Source organism: Bufo bufo, chromosome 4 (assembly GCF_905171765.1).
Source record: "Bufo bufo chromosome 4, aBufBuf1.1, whole genome shotgun sequence".
NCBI classification, from domain to species: Eukaryota; Metazoa; Chordata; class Amphibia; order Anura; family Bufonidae; genus Bufo; species Bufo bufo.
The window spans coordinates 578134607-578157205 of NC_053392.1; positions in this window are offsets into that span (position 1 = coordinate 578134607).

The window sequence follows — 22599 nt, forward strand, 5'->3', positions numbered from 1 at the left end:
AAATCTGTTTATAGAAAACCGAGAGATCTTCATGCCAACAAGAAACAAGACCTATGAAAAGGAAGCTATACATCTCTTGGCAAATATAAACACAAGCCTTCGAACAGAGCAGCACTTGGCAGCCATGTTAAATAAATATATGAGCCATGTGATTAGGCAGCACTGACTGCATCACCTGTTTTTAATTACACCTCCCATATTCTGGAAAAAAAAAAGGCTAATGAAACGTTGTGAGTGCATGTGCGGTGCGAAAGGCTGGTGAAGCCCAGTTCACACATTATTCAGACTGTAAGTATGTAAGCAACTCATTTACCGGTCCTTGGATGACATTGTTACGTAGATGTACTTGTCCTAGGACAGCAGTTAGGCTACGGTTACACAGCGACATGTGTCGTGTGACTTCTTGCCGAAAAAAAGTCGCGCAGCAATTTTTATAATGATAGTCAATGATGTCAAACTGCGACATGCTGTGACTGCGACACAAGTTGGATTTTTGTCCAAAGGTCGCGCTGCAGTCGCAGCATGACGCAGTACGACACCATTGACTGTCATTGTAAAATATTTTATGCAACGTGAATATCGCGTCGTACATGTCACAATGCGGTTGTACCCTTTTTGTCACGTGACTTATTGTCGTTGTGTAGACCTAGCCTTAAAGAGAATTTCTGGTAAAACAAAATATAAAAAATGTGGCACATGCTAAAGATGTGTTTCAAATGGCCGTGATACATTTACATGCTCGTGTCTTTACATTGAGGTCAGCAATAGTGGTGATCAAATTGAAATCCACAAAGTCGACTTCGATACGAATCTCAGGATAAATTTGAATCGCCCCCAAGACGAATTTCCTTGTGCTTCGTGGTAGCAAATTGATTTAACCAATAGTGTAAAAAAACAACGGGCTCGCAATGTGCCGGCCGCCGCCATCTTGATTGGAGATCTTGTACGCCGGCCAGTGGGATGACGTCATCACTAGAGATGGTCATGCGGTTCGCCCAGCGGTCGTTTCGTGGCAAACTTTGCTCGTTCGCGGTTCGCCGAACGGGCGAACATATGGCGATGTCCATCTGCGCCATATTCTTTTACATTAAGAAGAACTTTGACCCATGACACATCCATCAGGTGGTACAGGACAGCCAATTGAGATGTTTAATGCACATAGACATACCTGCTACCTTATAAATAAACCCAATCTGGCCGACATTTTACATTCAGTCTTTTTGCCAGCGAAGGGAGAGGTTGCTGTGTGGAGCAGGGACAGACTGTTAGGGACACTAAACGCTAGCTAATAGGGCCACAAAAGTCCTTTTAAGGACTGGTATAGGTGTACTATCGATAGGAGTGATATACAGACTGACAAACGCTATTGAAACAAACAATTTTAACTGGTGTAGTATACTGGTTGCCCACCAAAAAAACTGATTGAGGCAGGGGTGTGAAATACCAATAATATACTTTCTATATAATGCATTTGGGTAGTGTAGCATTTGTTTGCGGTTCTGCTGCGTTACCGCAGCTACACAGAGTGAGAACGAATAATTTCTACTGGTGTGATATACCAGTTGCCCCCCAAAAAAACTGACCGTGTAATCTACCCCCAGCCACATACTTACTTGTTCTTTTCTGTCCGCTAAATGCATAATTTTTGGGGCCTGTAGACCACTGGCCTGCTGTAAAATTGATATCCAATGACCGTGTAATTTACCTCCAGCCATATACTTACTTGTTCTTTTCTGTCCGCTGAATGCATAATTTTTGGGGCCTGTAGTCCACTGGCCTGCTGTAAAATTGATATCTAATGACCGTGTAATTTACCTCCAGCCATATACTTACTTGTTCTTTTCTGTCCGCTGAATGCATAATTTTTGGGGCCTGTAGTCCACTGGCCTGCTGTAAAATTGATATCTAATGACCGTGTAATTTACCTCCAGCCATATACTTACTTGTTCTTTTCTGTCCGCTGAATGCATAATTTTTGGGGCCTGTAGTTCACTGGCCTGCTGTAAAATTGATATCCAATGACTGTGTAATCTACCTCCAGCCACATACTTGCTTGTTCTTTTCTGTACGGTGAATGCATAATTTTTGGATCCTGTGGTCCACTGGCCTGATGTAAAATTGATATCCAATGACCGTGTAATTTACCTCCAGCATGTAATCTACCTCCAGCCACATACTTACTTGTTCTTTTCTTTCTGCTGAATGCATAATTTTTGGGGCCTGTAGTCAACCGGCCTGCTTTAAAATTGATATCCAATGACCGTGTAATCTACCCCCAGCCACATACTTACTTGTTCTTTTCTGTCCGCCAAATGCATAATTTTTGGGGCCTGTAGTCCACTGGTCTGCTGTAAAATTGATATCCAATGACCTTGTAATCTACCTCCAGCCACATACTTACTTGTTCTTTTCTTTCTGCTGAATGCATAATTTTCTTACTTGTTCTTTTCTGTACGGTGAATGCATAATTTTTGGGGACTGTAATCCACTGGCCTGCTGTAAAATTGATATCCATTGACCATGTAATCTGCGTCCAGCCACATACTTACTTGTTCTTTTCTGTACGGTGAATGAATAATTGTTGGGGCCTCAGAGGAATTCAACACCAGTAACGGCCACGTGTTATCGAATTTCAACTATTACTATTATTTTTTTTTTCAAGAGGGGTGATTTAGTTATTCATGTTTTTAATCCATTTTTATATTTTTAGTTATTTTAAATATATGTATTTGACCTGTATTTGTACTGGTCTGCAGTAAAATTGATATCCATTGACTGTATTATACCTCCGGCCACATAATCACTTGATCTTTTCTGTCCAGTGGCCTACACTAAAAATGTTTTCATAGACCGCATAATGTACCTCGAGCCACATAATCATAATTTGTTTTATGTCAGGTGAATGCCTAATTTTTGGGGCCCGTACTCCCGTGGCCTAAAATAAAAAAATTCTAGGCTCCAACAGGGCACATTTCAGAGAATTTCCCTTTAAGATGCATAAAAATGTTCCCTGATTAAGATACATATTTTTTGTTGGAGTTTTTGTCATTGATCCCCCTCTAGTATGTCACTGTCCATGTTGTGGGACTACACTGCGTGCAGAATTATTAGGCAAATGAGTATTTTGACCACATCATCCTCTTTATGCATGTTGTCTTACTCCAAGCTGTATAGGCTCGAAAGCCTACTACCAATTAAGCATATTAGGTGATGTGCATCTCTGTAATGAGAAGGGGTGTGGTCTAATGACACCAACACCCTATATTAGGTGTGCATAATTATTAGGCAACTTCCTTTCCTTTGGCAAAATGGGTCAAAAGAAGGACTTGACAGGCTCAGAAAAGTCTAAAATAGTGAGATATCTTGCAGAGGGATGCAGCACTCTTAAAATTGCAAAGCTTCTGAAGCGTGATCATCGAACAATCAAGCGTTTCATTCAAAATAGTCAACAGGGTCGCAAGAAGCGTGTGGAAAAACCAAGACGCAAAATAACTGCCCATGAACTGAGAAAAGTCAAGCGTGCAGCTGCCAAGATGCCACTTGCCACCAATTTGGCCATATTTCAGAGCTGCAACATCACTGGAGTGCCCAAAAGCACAAGGTGTGCAATACTCACAGACATGGCCAAGGTAAGAAAGGCTGAAAGACGACCACCACTGAACAAGACACACAAGCTGAAACGTCAAGACTGGGCCAAGAAATATCTCAAGACTGATTTTTCTAAGGTTTTATGGACTGATGAAATGAGAGTTAGTCTTGATGGGCCAGATGGATGGGCCCGTGGCTGGATTGGTAAAGGGCAGAGAGCTCCAGTCCGACTCAGACGCCAGCAAGGTGGAGGTGGAGTACTGGTTTGGGCTGGTATCATCAAAGATGAGCTTGTGGGGCCTTTCGGGTTGAGGATGGAGTCAAGCTCAACTCCCAGTCCTACTGCCAGTTTCTGGAAGACACCTTCTTCAAGCAGTGGTACAGGAAGAAGTCTGCATCCTTCGAGAAAAACATGATTTTCATGCAGGACAATGCTCCATCACACGCGTCCAAGTACTCCACAGCGTGGCTGGCAAGAAAGGGTATAAAAGAAGAAAATCTAATGACATGGCCTCTTTGTTCACCTGATCTGAACCCCATTGAGAACCTGTGGTCCATGATCAAATGTGAGATTTACAAGGAGGGAAAACAGTACACCTCTCTGAACAGTGTCTGGGAGGCTGTGGTTGCTGCTGCACGCAATGTTGATGGTGAACAGATCAAAACACTGACAGAATCCATGGATGGCAGGCTTTTGAGTGTCCTTGCAAAGAAAGGTGGCTATATTGGTCACTGATTTGTTTTTGTTTTGTTTTTGAATGTCAGAAATGTATATTTGTGAATGTTTAGATGTTATATTGGTTTCACTGGTAAAATAAATAATTGAAATGGGTATATATTTGTTTTTTGTTAAGTTGCCTAATAATTATGCACAGTAATAGTCACCTGCACACACAGATATCCCCCTAAAATAGCTAAAACTAAAAACATACTAAAAACTACTTCCAAAAATATTCAGCTTTGATATTAATGAGTTTTTGGGGTTCATTGAGAACATGGTTGTTGTTCAATAATAAAATTAATCCTCAAAAATACAACTTGCCTAATAATTCTGCACTCCCTGTATTTGTGCACCTCTACTAAGTATTTGCTGCAAATATGAGCTAAAGGTTTTTCAGGTTCGCCTGACATTAAAGTAAATGGGGCCCGCCGCAAACTTGCGGTTCGTGAACACTTGTTCAAATTCTCGCGATCACGTTCGCGAACCGTCCCGGACGATGTTCGTCTATCACTAGTCATCACGGCCCCGCGCGAGATTTCGTGCCAGATCTTCTAGAAAGATGGTGGTGGCTGGCCCGTCGCAAGCAAATGGATTGGAAAAGTATGATCCTTTCTGTTTTTTGTTTTTTTAATTTGACACTCTTTTATTTATATCAGATGCCGCGATCATGTATGAATGCGGCATCTGAGGGGTACAATGACGGGGAGCAGCGCAATTGCCGCTCCCTGTTATTGCTCCTACTACTTACAAAGAAATGTGCTTTGTGACGAAGTAATTCATCACAAAGCAAGTTTTTTGGGAAAAGCAGCCAAATCAATGCTTTGCATAATTCGCTCATCTCTTGTCAGCAACATCTAGACGCTGTATTTCCACTGAACCAAACTTAGACCACTATAAATTCAATGAGGAGCTGTCCCTCTCCTGACATGTCTGTTTTAGTAACTACTTGCATTCTCCGTATAATAACAATTCTGGAGTATTTATTCCCATGACTCCATTTTGTGCCGTTTCTCTATTATTTTATGAATTTATTTTTCTAGCACTTTGCAACGAAGGTCCAGCTGAGTGTTACCAGTTGTGGGTGTGTCCCTAAGCAGTCTGACATGGGCAGCAGTGATTGAATAGTGTCAGACTGTGCAGAGACACCCCCCCCCCAACCTGTAATACCCAGATGGACCTACACTGCAATCTTCTAGTATATCATAATTCCTAACTTCTAGTAGGAATATAGCACACGTAGAGCTTTAAGAATAGATGCTCTAGAATTAATACTACATGAGGAATGCAAGTAGTTACTAAAACAGACATGTCAGGAGAGGTGACAACACCTCTTTAAGCTCAATTCTCTAGAACTGTTGAAAGTCCAGATGTTGTAGCAGCACAGGCTTATCCCTTGATTCTGTTGGACTGTGCTCAGATCAGCATAGACCTCTATAAAAGACTAAATTCAGTTGAATTCGGCTATTGGTGGTCTGGGTATTGCAGCTATAATAAAGATAGTAAAATGGAGTTGTAGTGCAACCAAGTGAAAATGCACTCTGGGCAAGTAACAAAACCATGTACATAATCGATCCTGGACACTTGTAAGAATGACAATCGGAACCCACATTGTTGACTCCATACCTTGGGTAGCATTAAACTTCAAAATATGCTGAGTCTTTAAAACAATGTAAACATATTCTTGAACTTTAGTAAATTTATATTTCATGTGCTCGATTTAGACAAATAGCACTTAATCAACAGTTCTTGTAACTAAAAGAAATTGCCAACAGCAAATTCTTAACAATTGATCCCTAAACTCAAAAAAAACTTACTCTCATATTTAATCATCACATCTTGCTAATGGAAGTCTGATTTAGGTCAAAGTCTCTGATGAACATTAGTAAAACCTTTGCCTACAAATCGTCTCTCTTACATGTTCGTCACCATACTGCAAAAAAAAATTACATCATGTCCTACATAAGGATGACCATTCAAAAACAATTTTCCCAGATCCTCCATTGCTTTGTTACCTACAACCTCCAAATCTGAGAAATGTTTTGATCAGGAGTTCGTAACCAAAAGTAGCACTTTATTATCATAGAATAGGGTTTTGGGAATGTCCTGAAGAAACAAGTTGTATATTCAACGGGCTTAGCTCAATACGTGGGAACACTGGATTAAGATTTATTACTTGATTCATAACCTCCCATCCTTGTTACCCCTGAAATGTTTTCTCTTACTAAAGATATGTTAGCTAAATAATCCAGGTTCCGAGTTACCCTATGGATCCATGAAACCCTAGTAAACTTTTTGTCACGCCGTGGTGTGGGAACTAACTCCACACCGAACACAGAGGGGGGAGGGGAAAGGTATTAGGCCTGGAATCTAGGGATAGGGGGATGGTCACACCTAGCGAGTCCCAAATCCGAGCCCTGACTACTGACAGTATGAACAGACCTTGATGATAGGAATTTTAATGCACAGGAACCTAAGCCCTATTTAACCCTAACAGAGCTCTGGAGATAGTGTCAGGCCAATGGATGGCCTGTTCCTTCCCAGCTGAAGTAACAGGAGACTCCCTCAGGCCTAATACCAAAAGGTAGGGGAAATACAACAAACGAGAAATAAAGGAAAGACACTTAACTCTGAAGTATGCGGCGAGCAGGAACTCAGAGGAGAACCAACACTAGCACTTCCAACATGCAAAAGGAGCTATCAACCGCATAGCATTATGGGTGAGACCAGACTAAATAGAGGAGGAGGAATGACCACTTAAGCTACACCTACATCCCCAGCAACAACACGGAAAGTGAAACTAAAGAGGCTGTCAATATGGTGCAGCCAGTCTCTTTGATCTTCTAGTCTCTGTCACGGGCGGGACCGTGACATTTTCCCTTAGCTAATCGAGTTTTAGCTTAAAATATTCCAAACATCTTTTGTCAAACACATCCCTTACTTCCCAGACATGATATGAAAATACTGACCCCTTTTCTCATTCTTCCTACAAAGTAGACTATTGTTCAATTTGGAGAGAGCCTTCTTGACAAAAGGAGACTTTCCTGCACTATTGCACATAAAATTTCATAATTCTTCTGAAAAACAAACCTCCTACATGATCCCTTACACGACCTAAACCTTCTTCATTCTTGTTCAAAAATTGATCCTAAGATTCTCTTTCGAGTGCACATGTCTTTCTCCTGCTAACCATTTGTTTCAACATACAGTTGAAACATTATAAAGGGAATCTGCTACCTTCCTGGATTATTTGTAACCATTGTAACTCTGCTCTTTTCATTTAGAAATATACTTTTATGTGCTAATCACTCTTTTATAGCCCCCAAAAACAACTTTTTATAATAATGCTAATTAGCTGAAAAGAGTCTTAGGGGCTGTACTAATCTTTGCTGAGAGTCCAGTCGAGCCCCTCAGTAGGAGTCCTGCTCCTCTTCTCCATTTTTTCTCTCAACCTCCTCAGCGTGGGGTTAAAGAAGCCGCTGCCCAGAGAAGGTAACAGACAGCTCAGGTACACACATGAAGGCGATGTGCTCCTGTGCAAGACATCACTGAGCTGAATAGGTGGAGAGAAAAAGAAGAGGGGATAAGCGGGGCTCCATTCTGTGGGGCTCGTCTTGGCTCCATCAATAATAAGTACAGCCCCTTGGTCTCTTTTCAGCTCAATAGTAGAAATGAGCGGAGTTCTCAAAAATTTGATTCAGCTGCTTGCACTTTGTGGTGAATTATTTCATCATGAAGCACATTTCATCGTAAATAGCAAGTGCCATGACTAGGAACGCCCCCCCCCCATCATTGAACCCCTCAGATCCCGCGTTCATCGCTGATCGCAGCATCTGAGATCAATATTAAGGCCTTTCAGCAAAAAAAAATAATCATACTTACCTTATCCATTTGAGCGCGAAGAGGCCACTGCAGCCATCTTGCTTGAATATCCAGCGCAAAATCTCTCCTGCGAGTGATAATGTCATCATCAATTCGGCTGGCATGGTTACGTCATATATTTCGCACGGGATGTTCAAGCAAGATGGCCTCTTTTTACCACCATTTGAGGGAAAATCGATTTGTTACCACAAAGCACAAGGAAATTTGACTTCACAGCGAATCAAATTTTTCCTGAAATTTGGATTGAAGTCCACTTTGTGAGCTCCGATTCGCTCAACACTACTCATTAGCATAATTTTAAAAAGCTGGTTTTTGGGGGCTAGAAAAGAACAATTAACACGCAAAAGTACATTTCTAAATTACAATAGCAGAGCTACAATGCCATACTAACGGTTACATCGATCAATAGATTGGAATAGTACTCCAAAACAAAATAGTGAGGTGTTACTGAAAGGGTTCTTCAACCACTTACAGCAATGTAGAATATTCAGTGCACACTCAAATGCTTTGAGTGCGCACTGAATATTCTACAATACTAATGGTTACAAACGGTCCAGGATGGTCACAGATCCCCTTTAATCCCATTTTCTCCCTTTGTCCATGTCTATACAGTATGTTCCCTTTCTTATCACATATCTTTGACTTTGTTCTTCTTTTCCATGTTACAGGTCAAATTTATTTAGCCCCAAATAAAATCAGATTGGCTGAATCATTCAAATTGGACCCAAAATTATTTCTAGAAAATTTGTTCAGCTCTATTTGCAACAGTTTTTTGGATATATTCTATTAGATTGTTGTCATACTACCAAGTAACCATGTGATTATAAGGCTACTTTCACACTTGCGGCAGAGTGATCCGGCAAGCAGTTCCGTTGCTGGAACTGCCTGCCTGATCCGGCAAAATGTATGCCAACTGATGGCATTTGTAAGACTGATCAGGATCCTGATCAGTCTTAAAAATGCCTGATCAGTTATAAAAATGCATTGAAATGCCAGATCCGTCTTTCCGGTGTCATCCGGCAAAACGGATCTGGCATTTATTTTTTTCACCTTTTTTTTCGGTCTGCGCATGCACAGACTGGAAGGACGAATCCGACATTCCGGTATTTTGAACGAATGCATTCCTTTGGAAAAAAATAACGGATCCGGCATTCAGGCAAGTCTTCAGTTTATTTGGACGGAGATAAAACCGTAGCATGTTGCGGTTTTATCTTTTGCCTGATCAGTCAAAAAGACTGAACTGAAGACATCCTAAATAGTGTTGAGCGAACTTCTGTTTTAAGTTCGGCGTCTAAAGTTCGGCTTCCGGTTAGCGAAGAATCCCGATATGGATTCCGAATTCCGTTGTGGTCCGTGGTAGCGGAATCAATAATGGCCGATTATTGATTCCGCTACTATGGACCACAACGGAATTCGGAATCCATATCGGGATTCTCCGCTAAGTGGAAGCCGAACTTTAGACGCCGAACTTAAAACAGAAGATCGCTCAACACTAATCCTGATGCATCCTGAACGGATTACTCTCCATTCAGAATGCATAGGGATATAACTGATCAGTTCTTTTCCGGCATTGAGCACTTTTGACAGAACTCAGTGCCGTAAAAGAAAAACCCTAGTGTGAAAGTACCCTAAATAATTTTAGCCCCATCAGATACCCAGAAAGAAAGCCTAGCAGACTATTTCACCAACAGGATTCCCCTAGATCCCATTGTTTCATCAGAAGAGATATATAGGCATATTCTTAATATTTTTATTTTACTTTTTAATGTCCTAGAAATATAGGTAACACAAGATCATAACATCACCAATTGATAAAGAGCACAGCTCCTCTCCTCCCTCCTTAATTTTTTATTATTTTGTTAGTATTTTGTAAATACACTTTTCGCTTTCACCACTGCCTGAATCAAGCATGTCTCGACCAAAATCTGATCCCACATCTCTTCTACATGTTCTCAATGTTGGTGCATACTGGTCTTCAACTCTACCCACAAGTGTTCGATTGGGTTGAGGTCTGGGGATTGTCATTGAACCATTTCTTCACCAATCTTGATGTATGCTTCGGGTCGTTGTCCTGCTGGAATGCTATTCTATTCTTTTCATACCCATACTTTTCATAAATTTTTATACCCATAGTACTCGACATATGCTTTTCACGGTGTAATTAGTGAAAAAGTAAAGGGGTTGTCCAATTTCAACCCCAATATTATCTAGGGCTAGGACAATGGTGGACTTAAAGTGAAAAAAGCACTCACCTGCTCCCCACTGCTCTCCTGCAGCTCTTTCAAGTCCCCATCTGGGAAATACCCACGCTCACCAAGCACAAAGTAAACTTTAGTATGGACCCCCTCCCACCAAAGTTTCCAGGGTGCGTGCATCAAACACTCCTAGGTAACACAGAATGAAAAGGCTAGATTTCTGACAAATGTATGTATTTTTTATTAATCGTAATTAAAAGAAAAGTTGCCCTCTACCTCCCCCCTTTTATCCAACTCCTGTGTCAGAAAAAGAAGCACACTGGTAAATCTACTCCATACAGCTCTATGTCTGCGACTTCCTTCATACAGTGTGTCATAAAACTGTCTGGCTGAAGACTAGGGTTTAGCGAACCCGAACTGTAAGGTTCGGGTTCGTACCGAACGTTAGGATTTTTGGACTCCGGACCTGAACCCGAACCTTTCAGTAAAAGTTTGGGTTCGGTGTTTGGCGAGTTAATGGCAGAGCAGCCAATCAACAAGCGTTTAACTTGTGTGCCCTTAGAAGCCATCACAGCCATGCCTACTAATGGCATGGCTGTGAATGGCCAGTGCAGCATGTGATCCACCCTCTATATAAGCTGGAGTCACGTAGCGCTGCACGTCACTCTGCTCTGATTAGTGTAGGGATAGGATGCTGCTGCTGTGAGGGAGAGAATAGGAAAGAATCTTTTATCAGAAGTGCTTGTTTAACTCAGCAATCTACAGCGATTTTGTTTTGTGGGTGCAGAGCACAATATTTGTACCCTACCCTGATCCCAGTGACACTGAAAAATAACTTTTATCCGGCTGTTAGTTAGGTGGGCATCGGTGGCCATTTTATGCAAGTTCATTGCACCAGCACAGCATATGTGCTTTTGTGACAGTAAAATACAAGTTTGAAATACTGCAATTATATTCTGGGTTTAAAAAAAATCACCCATGTTTGGCAATACCCTACATCTGGGGCATTTGCTGCATTTTTCAGCGTGAAATACAGGCTTGAAATACTGCCATAATATTCTGGGTTTAAAAAAACACCCATTTTTGGCAATACCCTACATCTGGGGCCTTTGCTGCATTTTTCATTGTGAAATACAAGCTTGAAATACTGCAATAATATTCTGGGTTTAAAAAAAAAACTAATTTTTGGCAATAACCTACATCTGGGGCCTTTGCTGCATTTGTCAGTGTAAAATACAAGCTTGAAATACTGCCATAATATTCTGTTATTAAAAAACACCCATTTTGGGCAAAATACTAAATTTGCGGCCTTTGCTGCATCTGTCAGTGTGAAATACAAGCTTGAAATACTGCAACAATATTCTGGGTTTAAAAAAAAACCCATTTTGGGCAATACCCTATATCTGGGGCCTTTGCTACATTTGTCAGTGTAAAATACAAGCTTGCAATAATATTCTGTTATTAAAAAACACCCATTTTGGGCAAAATACATAATTTGCGGCCTTTTGCTGCATCTGTCTGTGTGAAATACAAGCGTTAGATACTGCTGTTATATTCTGTTATTAAAAGAAACACCCATTTTGGGCAAAATACAAAATTTGCAGCCTTTGCTGCATCTGTCAGTGTGAAATACATGCTTTAAATACTGCAATAATATTCTGGATTTAAAAAAACACCTATTTTTGGCAATACCCTTCATCTGGGGCCTTTGCTGCATGTGTCAGTGTGAAATACAAGCTTGAAATACTGCAATAATCTGTTATTGAAAAAACACCTATTTTGGGCAAAATACTAAATTTGTGGCCTTTGCTGCATCTGTCAGTGTGAAATACAAGCTTGAAATACTGCAGTAATATTCTGGGTTAAAAAAAAACACCCATTTTGGGCAAAATACTAAATTTGCGGCGTTTGCTGCATCTGTCAGTGTGAAATACATGCTTTAAATACTGCAATAATATTCTGGGTTCAAAAAACACACATTTTTGGCAATACCCTACATCTGGGGCCTTTGCTGAATGTGTCAGTGTGAAATACAGGCTTTAAATACTGCAATAATATTCTGGGTTTAAAAAACACACATTTTTGCCAATACCCTACATCTGGGGCCTTTGCTGCATCTGTCAGTGTGAAAAACAAGCTTGAAATACTGCAATAATTTTCTGGGTTTAAAAAAACACCCATTTTGGCAAAACACATAATTTGCGGCCTTTGCTGCATCTGTCAGTGTGAAATACAAGCATAAAATACTGCAATAATATTCTGGGTTTAAAAAAACATCCATTTTGGGCAAAATACTAAATTTGCAGCCTTTGCTGCATCTGTCAGTGTGAAATACAAGCGTTAGATACTGCTGTTATATTCTGTTATTAAAAAACACCCATTTTGGGCAAAATACAAAATTTGCGGCCTTTGCTGCATCTGTCAGTGTGAAATACATGCTTTAAATACTGCAATAATATTCTGGGTTTAAAAAAACACCTATTTTTGGCAATACCCTACATCTGGGGCCTTTGCTGCATGTGTCAGTGTGAAATACAAGCTTGAAATACTGAAATAATATTCTGTTATTGAAAAAACACCTATTTTGGGCAAAATACTAAATTTGTGGCCTTTGCTGCATCTGTCAGTGTGAAATACAAGCTTGAAATACTGCAATAATATTCTGGGTTTAAAAAAACACCCATTTTTGGCAATACCCTACATCTGGGGCCTTTGCTGCTTCTGTCAATGTGAAATACAAGCTTTAAATACTGCAATAATATTCTGGGTTTAAAATAACACCCATTTTGGGCAATACCCTACATCTGGGGCCTTTGCTGCATTTGTCAGTGTGAAATACAAGCTTGAAATACTGAAACAATATTCTGGGTTTAATTTTGGGCAAAATACTAAATTTGCAGCCTTTGCTGCATCTGTCAGTGTAAAATACAAGCGTTAGATACTGCTGTTATATTCTGTTATTGAAAAACACCCATTTTGGACAAAATACAAAATTTGCTGCCTTTGCTGCATGTGTCAGTGTGAAATACAAGCTTGAAATACTGCAATAATATTCTGTTATTAAAAAAACACCCATTTTGGGCAAAATACAAAATTTGCAGCCTTTGCTGCATCTGTCAGTGTGAAATACAAGCGTTAGATACTGCTGTTATTAAAAAACACCCATTTTGGGTAAGATCCTAAATTTGCAGAGAATGAGGAGAGCGTCAAATAAGGGTCGTGGTGCTGCTGGTGGAGCTCTTGTTGCAGGGAGAGGACGTGGTCGATCTGTGCCAGCTACACGCACAAGTGAAACACCTTCCTCAGGTGCGAGTAGGCGACAGAACCTTTAGCGGTATTTGGTCGGGCCTAATGCGGCTCTACGAATGGTGAGGCCAGAACAAGTACAGGTGATAGTAGATTGGGTTGCTGACAGTGCCTCCAGTTCCTTCACATTGTCTCCCACCCAGTCTCCTGCTGAAAGATCAGAGTTGGCACCTGCAGCCGATGTCCATCAGTCTTTCACCTCACCCCCTTGCAAATCAGCCAAGCAGTCTGAGCCCCAAGTCATGCAGCAGTCTCTTCTGCTTTTTGATGACTCTGCTAGCAGGGTTTCCCAAGGCCATCCACATAGCCCTGCCCCAGAAGTGGAAGAGATTGAGTGCACCAATGCCCAACCACTTATGTTTCAAGATTTTGAAAAATCCTTTTTGAATCCAGAGAGAAAACAAACCAGGCTGTTGTAGTGAGCTTCATTTATATTAATATAAGCAGATATATAACGCGAGTTTGACCGTGATGCGTGGTTGATTAAGTGTGTGGTTGTCTAAGTGTGTGACTTAAGATTAAGTTTCAGGGACTTCAGTGGGGGACTGCAATTAGCCAGTTTCTTATTACTACATTATATTGTATTTTTCGCTTTTGTGGTGTAATCCCCATTTAGTATGTGTTGCACAATTAACAACGCAGTCCAGTGCACATCTTGCATGATGTATGCAGTCCTGGAACAGCTGTTCGAGGGTGTATATCTTTGTTCAAGATGTGAGCAAATTTCCTGTTTGGAATCGCAAATCAAGTCTCTAAACGGGCAAGTTGCAACACTGAGAGGCATTGACAATTTGCAAAAGAGTTCGCTTCTCACCGAGCAAGCACTCTTTGGGGTAGATGAGGGGGAGGGTGACAGAGAGGAGGCTGAGGAAAGTGAGGTAGCTAGCTGGGTAACAGTTAGAAGCGGGGTAGAGGGAAGAGTGCCAGGGAGGCTAGCCCAGATTTGACACACCCCAACAAGTTTGCACGTTTGGCAAATGAGGGGGATGTCAGTCCAGGGACAGCACTGCTGCAGCCGGACACTTCCTCTTCCAGTCAGGGGAATGTCAGCTCCAGTAAGCAGGGAACCAGGAGAGCAGGGCAGGCCAGACAGGTGCTGGTAGTGGGAGACTACATTATTAGGGGAACAGATAGGGCAATCTGTCACAAATACCGTGATCGCCAAACAGTGTGCTGTCTTCTTGGCGCTAGAGTTTGACACATCGCGGATCGGGATGACAGATTACTGGGAGGGGCTGGAGAAGATCCAGCGGGCATGGTCCATATCGAAACCAATGACAAAGTTAGAGGTAGGTGGAGAGTCCATAAAAATGATTTTAGGGATTTAGGTCAAAAGCTTAGGGCAAGGACCTCAAAGGTAGTATTTTCCGAAATACTGCCTGTCCTACGGGCCACTCAAAATAAAAAATACAGCCACAAAATGGGATATCTTTAAAAGCATCCTAAAATCTCATTGTGAGAGGTACATGCCGTATGGGAATAAAAGGAACAAAAAGAAACCAATGTGATTAAATAGAACTGTAAAGAAAGCAATAAATGACAAAAAGAAAGCATATAAATCACTAAAACAGGAGGGTAGCACGGAAGCACTGAAAAACTATAAGGAAAAAAATAGAACATAAAAGTGGCCAAACTAGAGACCGAGAGATTAATTGCCAAAGAGAGTAAAACTAATCCTAAAATGTTCTTTAATTATATAAATGTTAAAAAGTATAAATATGAAGGTGTCGGCCCTTTAAAAATTAATGAGGGGGGAGTCTCAGAGAGCGACGAAGAGAAAGCAAAGCAGTTAAATATTTTTTTCTCCAATGTATTCACTGAGGAAAATAAACTGTCACATGCAGAATGTAAAAATAAATTCCCCATTAAAAGTGTCCTGTCTGACCCAGGAAGAAGTACAACAGCGACTTAAAAAGATTAAAATAGACAAATCGCCAGGACCGGATGGCATACACCCCCGTATCCTATGGGAATTAAGTAATGTCATAGCCAGACCCTTATTTCTGATATTTGCGGACTCTATACTGACAGGGAATGTCCCACAGGATTGGCGCATGGCAAATGTGGTGCCAATATTCAAAAAGGGTCCCAAAAAAAGAGCCTGGAAACTATAGGCCGGTAAGTTTAACATCTGTTGTGGGTAAACTGTTTGAAGGTTTTCTGAGAGATGCTATCTTAGAGCATCTCAACGGAAATAAGCAAATAACGCCATATCAGCATGGCTTCGTGAGGGATCGGTTATGCCAAACTAATTTAATCAGTTTCTATGAGGAGGTAAGTTCTAGACTTGACAGCGGCGAATCAATGGATGTCGTATATCTGGACTTCTCTAAAGCATTTGACACTGTACCACACAAAAGGTTAGTATATAAAATGAGAATGCTCGGACTGGGAGAAAACGTCTGTATGTGGGTAAGTAACTGGCTCAATGATAGAAAACAGAGGGTGGTTATTAATAGTACACACTCAGATTGGGTCACTGTCACTAGTCGGGTACCTCAGGGGTCAGTATTGGGCCCTATTCTTTTCAATATATTTATTAATGATCTTGTAGAAGGCTTGCATAGTAAAGTATCAATTTTCGCAGATGACACTAAACTGTGTAAAGTAATTAACACTAAAGAGGACAGTATACTACTACAGAGGGATCTGGATAGATTGCAGGCTTGGGCAGATAAGTGGCAGATGAGGTTTAACACTGACAAATGTAAGGTTATGCACATGGGAAGGAATAATGCAAGTCACCCGTACATACTAAATAGTAAAACACTCGGTAACACTGACATGAAAAATAATCTAGGAATTTTAATAAACAGCAAACTAAGCTGCAAAAACCAGTGTCAGGCATCTGCTGCCAAGACCAATAAGATAATGGGTTGCATCAAAAGGGGCATAGATGCCCGTGATAAGATCATAGTCCTACCACTTTACAAATCGCTAGTCAGACCACACATGGAGTACTGTGTACAGTTCTGGGCTCCTGTAAACAATAGCAGAGCTGGAGAGGGTCCAGAGGAGGAAAACTAAAGTAATAACTGGAATGGGGCAACTATAGTACCCTGAAAGATTATCAAAATTAGGGTTATTCAGTTTAGAAAAAAGACGACTGAGGGGAGATCTAATTACTATGTATAAATATATCAGGGGTCAGTACAGATATCTATCCCATCATCTATTTATTCCTAGGCATGTGACTTTGACGAGGGGACATGCGTCTGGACGAAAGAAGGTTTGTACACAAACATAGAAGAGGATTCTTTACGGTAAGAGCAGTGAGACTATGGAACTCTCTGCCTGAGGAGGTGGTGATGGTGAGTACAATAAAGGAATTCAAGAGGGGCCTGGATGTATTTCTGGAGCGTAAAAATATTACAGGCTATAGCTACTAGAGAGGGGTCGTTGATCCAGGGAGTTATTCTGATTGCCTGATTAGAGTCGGGAAGGAATTTTTTATTCCCCTAAAGTGGGGAAAATTGGCTTCTACCTCACTTTTTTTTTTTTGCCTTCCTCTGGATCAACTTGCAGGATGACAGGCCGAACTGGATGGACAAATGTATTTTTTCGGCCTTATGTACTATGTTACTATGTAAGATGAGTACATGGCAGGACCACCGCAGCACGTCTCGGATGATGACAAAACACAGGTGTCAACTGCTGTGGCTTTCGAAAGTGTGCAGACCGACAAGGAGGGCAGGGGTGAAGACTGGGTGGAAGATGATGTGGAGGACGATGAGGTCCTCGACCCCACATGGAATCAAGGTCATGCGAGTGACCTGTGTAGTTCGTAGGAAGAGGTGGTGGTCGCACAGAGCCACCAGCACAGCAGAAGAGGGAGCAGGGTGCAAAAGCGGAGCGGCTGTCCCCTAGACAGTACTTGTGCTACTGCCCACCGCAGCAAGGGACCGAGCACCCCAAAGCCAGCTCCAAGGAGTTCCCTGGCATGACAGTTCTTCAGACAATGTGATGATGACAAGACACGAGTGGTTAGCACGCTGTGTAACCAGAGCCTGAAGCGAGGCATAAACGTTCTCAACCTGAGCACAACCTGCATGACCAGGCATCTAAGTGCAAAGCACGAGCTGCAGTGGACTAGACACCTCAAAAACCATGAAAGATCTAAGGCTCCTCCTGCTCCCTCTTCTGCTGCGGTCTCAGCCTCTTCCTCCCCCTCTGGAGCAACAGGGCCACCTGGCTCCCTGCAAAGAGAGGATGTGACAGCAACACCACCACCTGGGTCACCAAGCATTTCCACAATGTCCCATGGAAGCGTTCAGCTCTCTATCTCCCAAACACTGCAGTGGAAGAGGAAGTACCCCACTACCTACCCGCGATCCTTGGCCCTGAATGCCAGCTGGCTTTTGAAATGCTGTCATTCCATCTGGTGGAGACGGAGAGTTTTAAAAGCCTTTTGGCGGTGGCTGTCCCACAGTATGTCGTGCCCAGCCACCACTACTTTTCCAGGCGAGCCATCCCTTCCCTGCACAACCAAGTGGGGGACAAGATCAGGTGTGCACTGCGCAACGCCATCTGTGGCAAGGTCCACCTGACTACGGATACGTGGACCAGTAAGCACGGTCAGGGACGTTATATCTCCCTAACAGCACACTGGGTAATTGCAGGGGCGGCTGGCCCTGAGGCAGATAGCAGTTTGGCACATGTCCTTCCACCACCGAGGATTGCAGGGCGCTTCAGTTTGCCTCCTGTTGCTTCCTCCTCCTACTCCGCTTCCTCATCCTCTACCAGCTCCTCATCCGGTCAGCGTTAAACCTTCACCACCAACTTCAGCACAGCCAGGGGTAAACGACAGCAGGCAGTTTTAAAACTGATCTGTTTGGGAGACAAACCCCACACCGCGCAGGAGCTGTGGACTGGCCTTGAACAACAGACCGATGAGTGGTTGGTGCCAGTGAGCCTCAAGCCCAGCCTGGTGGTGTGCGATAATGGGCGAAATCTTGTAGCAGCTCTGGGACTAGCCGGTTTGAAGCACATCCCTTGCCTGGCACATGTGCTTAATTTGGTGGTGCAGAGGTTCCTTAAAAATTACCCCGATATGTTTGAGCTGCAGCAGAAAGTGCGGGCCGTCTGTGCGCGCTTTCGGCGTTCTCACCCTGCTGCTGCTCGCCTGTCAGCGCTGCAGCGTAACTTCGGCCTTCCCGCTCACCGCCTCATATGCGACGTGCCCACAAGGTGGAACTTCACCTTGCACATGCTGGCCAGAATGTGCGAGCAGCAGCAGGTGATAGTGGAGTTTCAGCTGCAGAACGCACGAGTGAGTCGCTCTGCGAAACAGCACCACTTCACCACCAATGAATGGGCCTCCATATGAGACATATGTGCCTTGTTGCACTGTTTCGAGTACTCTACCAACATGGCCAGTGCCGATGACGCCGTTCTCACCGTTACTATCCCACTTCTATGCCTCCTTGAAAAAATGCTTTGGGCGATGTTGGAAGAGGGTGTGGCACAGGAGGAGGAAGAGGGATCATTTTACAGGGTTTCAGGCCAGTCACTCCCAAGTGGCTCCGAGGGTGGGTTCCTGCACCCACAAACGCCAGGTACACAATTGTCCAGCCAGGGCACAGTTCTGGAGGATGACGAGGTGGAGGATGAGGAGGAGGAACCATGTTCACAGAAGGGTGGCACCCAAACCAGCTCATGGCCATCACTGGTGCGTGGCTGGGGGGATACAGAGGACACAGACGATACACCGCCCACAGAGGACAGCTTGTCATTGCCTCTGGACAGCCTGGCACACATGAGCGATTACATGCTGCAGTGTCTCCTCAACGACCACCGAGATGCCCACATTCTAACTTGTGCTGATTACTGGGTGGCCACGCTGCTGGATCCCCTGTACAAGGACAACGTACCGTCCTTAATTCTGTCACTGGAGTGTGATCATAGGATGCGCAAGTACAAGCGCACGCTGGCAGATGCGCTGCTGGTGGCATTCCCACCTGACAGCGGGGGCACAGTGGAAGCACAAGGCAGAGGAGGAGGAAGAGGTCGCCAACGCATCTGGGGCACCACCAGCACCTCAGAAGGCAGGGTTAGCATGGCCTAAATGTGGAAAAGCTTTGTCAGCACGCCACAACAACCAGCACCACCAGCTGATATGGAACGTCTTAGCAGGAGGCAGCATTTCAGCAACATGGTGGAGCAGTATGTGTGCAAACGCCTACACTTACTGAATGACGGGTCTGCCCCCTTCAACTTCTGGGTCTCCAAATTGGGCACATGGCCTGAGCTTGCCCTTTATGCCTTGTAGGTGCTGGCCTGCCCTGCACCCAGTGTATTGTCTGAACGTGTGTTTAGCACGGCAGGGGGCGTCATCATAGACAAGCGCAGCCGCCTGTCCACAGCCAATGTGGACAAGCTCACGTTCATTAAAATGAACCAGGCATGGATCCCACAGGACTTGTCCGTACCTTGTGCAGAATAGACATGTATACCGGCACTAAGCAGCCATTGTTATACTACAGCGCAATTGCTCATTGTTGTATTTTTTATATTTCCCACTCTTTTGGGGGTGTACACTAATAATAAAAAATATAAAAAATTAAAACAAAAAAACAGTGTTGACTACCTTGTCCTCCTCCATCCATTTCACTCATTTGTCTGATACATTGTTGGGTTACATATCCCATATTTTTGGCATTGATATACCCCTGCTCTACCTAGTGGACAGGTTAATAAATTTCACTAATTTGTCTGTTACATTGTCGGATGACATTTTACCATTTTTGCCGTGAATAAACCCCTGCTCTGCATAGGTGACAGGGACATAAATTTCAAAAAATCATCAGTTACATTGTCAGGTGACATTTTACCAATTTTGCCGTATACAAACCCCTGCTCTGCATAGGTGACAGGGACCTAATATTTGTAAAATTGTCTGTTCAATTGGTGGGTGACATGAACCCAGTTTTGCCGTGAATAAACCCCTGCTCTGCATAGTTGACTAGGACCGAAATTTTTAAAAATCGTCTTTTCCTTTGGTGGGTGACATTAACCCTTTTTTGGCGATGAAAAACCCCTGCTCTGCATAGGTGACAGGGAATTAAATTTCAAAAACTTGTCTTTAATTGACGCGTGCCCCCTCCTTTCATTCGATTCTTCAACTTTAACAACTTGTCCCACATTTCCACTCAATCACATTGGAGCCATTGACCTCCCTTAAATGTGGTATCTCTTTCTCACGCTCCCTCTCTGGCGTGGAACCCTGATCGCCGTTTCCCGTGATCAACATGATAGGCGCAGAAAAGAACATCGAAAGTTTATAGAGAAGATATATCTAAATGGATCGTGGACGTCACGGGGATGTGCGATCAGACAGAAGTTATCTAGAGGGAACAAAGTGGCAGCAGGGCCTCTCCTGTCTAACGTTTCCAAATCTAAAATACCCCAGTGACATTCCCTATCATTTTTTTGAATCATTCCAGTAACAGGGCATGTTAAGATTCCTGTATTGTTATTTATCATCACTACCTCCCCGAGTCGGGAGTGGGTAGTTGCTGTGCGCCCCCTCCTTTACTTGGAAGCTTCGGCTTCAATAATTTGTCCCACATTTCTGCTCTATCACATTTAATTTCATCCATTGATCTCCCTTGGATGTGGTATCCCTTTCTCACGCTCTCTCTCCGGCATGGAACCCTGAGTATGTGTGCACACGCCTACACGTACTGAATGATGGGTCTGCCCCCTTCAACTTCTGGGTCTCCAAATTGGGCACATGGCCTGGGCTTGCCCTTTACGATTGTATGAACGTTTGTTTAGCACGGCTGGAGGGGGTTATCACAGGTTATATTTCCCAATCTTTTGGGGTGTACCCTAATTTAAACAAAAAAATTGAAAAAATAAAAAATAAAACCAAAAAGCAGTGTAGGCTACCTCCTCCTCCTCCACCGCTGCTTCCACCTTCGCCACCACAACCACCGCCTCCTCAACCTCCTACTCCATATGGACCTCGTCCTCCAAGATTAAAATTATTATTTTTTATTTTTATGTACAGTATTTTATGTCATTTCCATATCCACATTTGTTTGCAGAGCACTTGCCATGCTCTTAACCACACTGTGCAGCCCTCTAGCCCTTTCCATGACTTTTTTAGAGCCATTTTAGTGCTCCAAAGTTCTGGTCCCTATTGACTTCAATGGGGTTCAAGTTCGGATCAAGTTTGGGTCCCGAACTCGAACTTTTTTGTGAAGTTCGGCCAAACTCGTCGAACCCGAACATCCAGATGTCCACTCAACTCTACTGAAGACACCACTAGAGGGAGCTCAGTGCATAGGAATGTATACAGTTACCATTGACTACAATGGAAACTATAAAATCTATTTGCATTGAGCTTTTCCTAGTGGTGGCTGCATGAAAAGTATGAAAAATATGGGATGTGACCTATGATTAAAATTTATAACAGGGGTAGATTTTTGTAAACTGGTAAAAAACACAAGGTGGAGGACTTTCTCATAGGGATGAGCGAACCTGAGGTTTTCAGGTCTGGTTACCGTTACGCAGAAGTCCTGTCTGGCATAACGGAAACAGACAGATTCATTACACTGCCCATAGACTTCTACTATGACAAAATAAAAAATGGAATGCCTCTGAAAAGGCTTCAGTTTTGCATTCCATCATAGACATCATATCGAAATTTACAACAGAATTCCACCAAAATCCAAACACCGAACCCGAACCTGAAAACCTCAGGTTCGCTCATCCCCACTTATAATAACTAATCTTTCTTTTTCTGAAATTTAATTGGGTGCCATAGGCAACTGCTTTGCTTTTGCACCTTTTTTTTGTTATGTCTTGCCTTTTGAGTCTTCCAGTGGTCTTCAACTAAAAGGACTGTATTACATGCCCCAATACACATACACACAAAACTCTTGAAGCCTAGCCCTCTCGCATTTT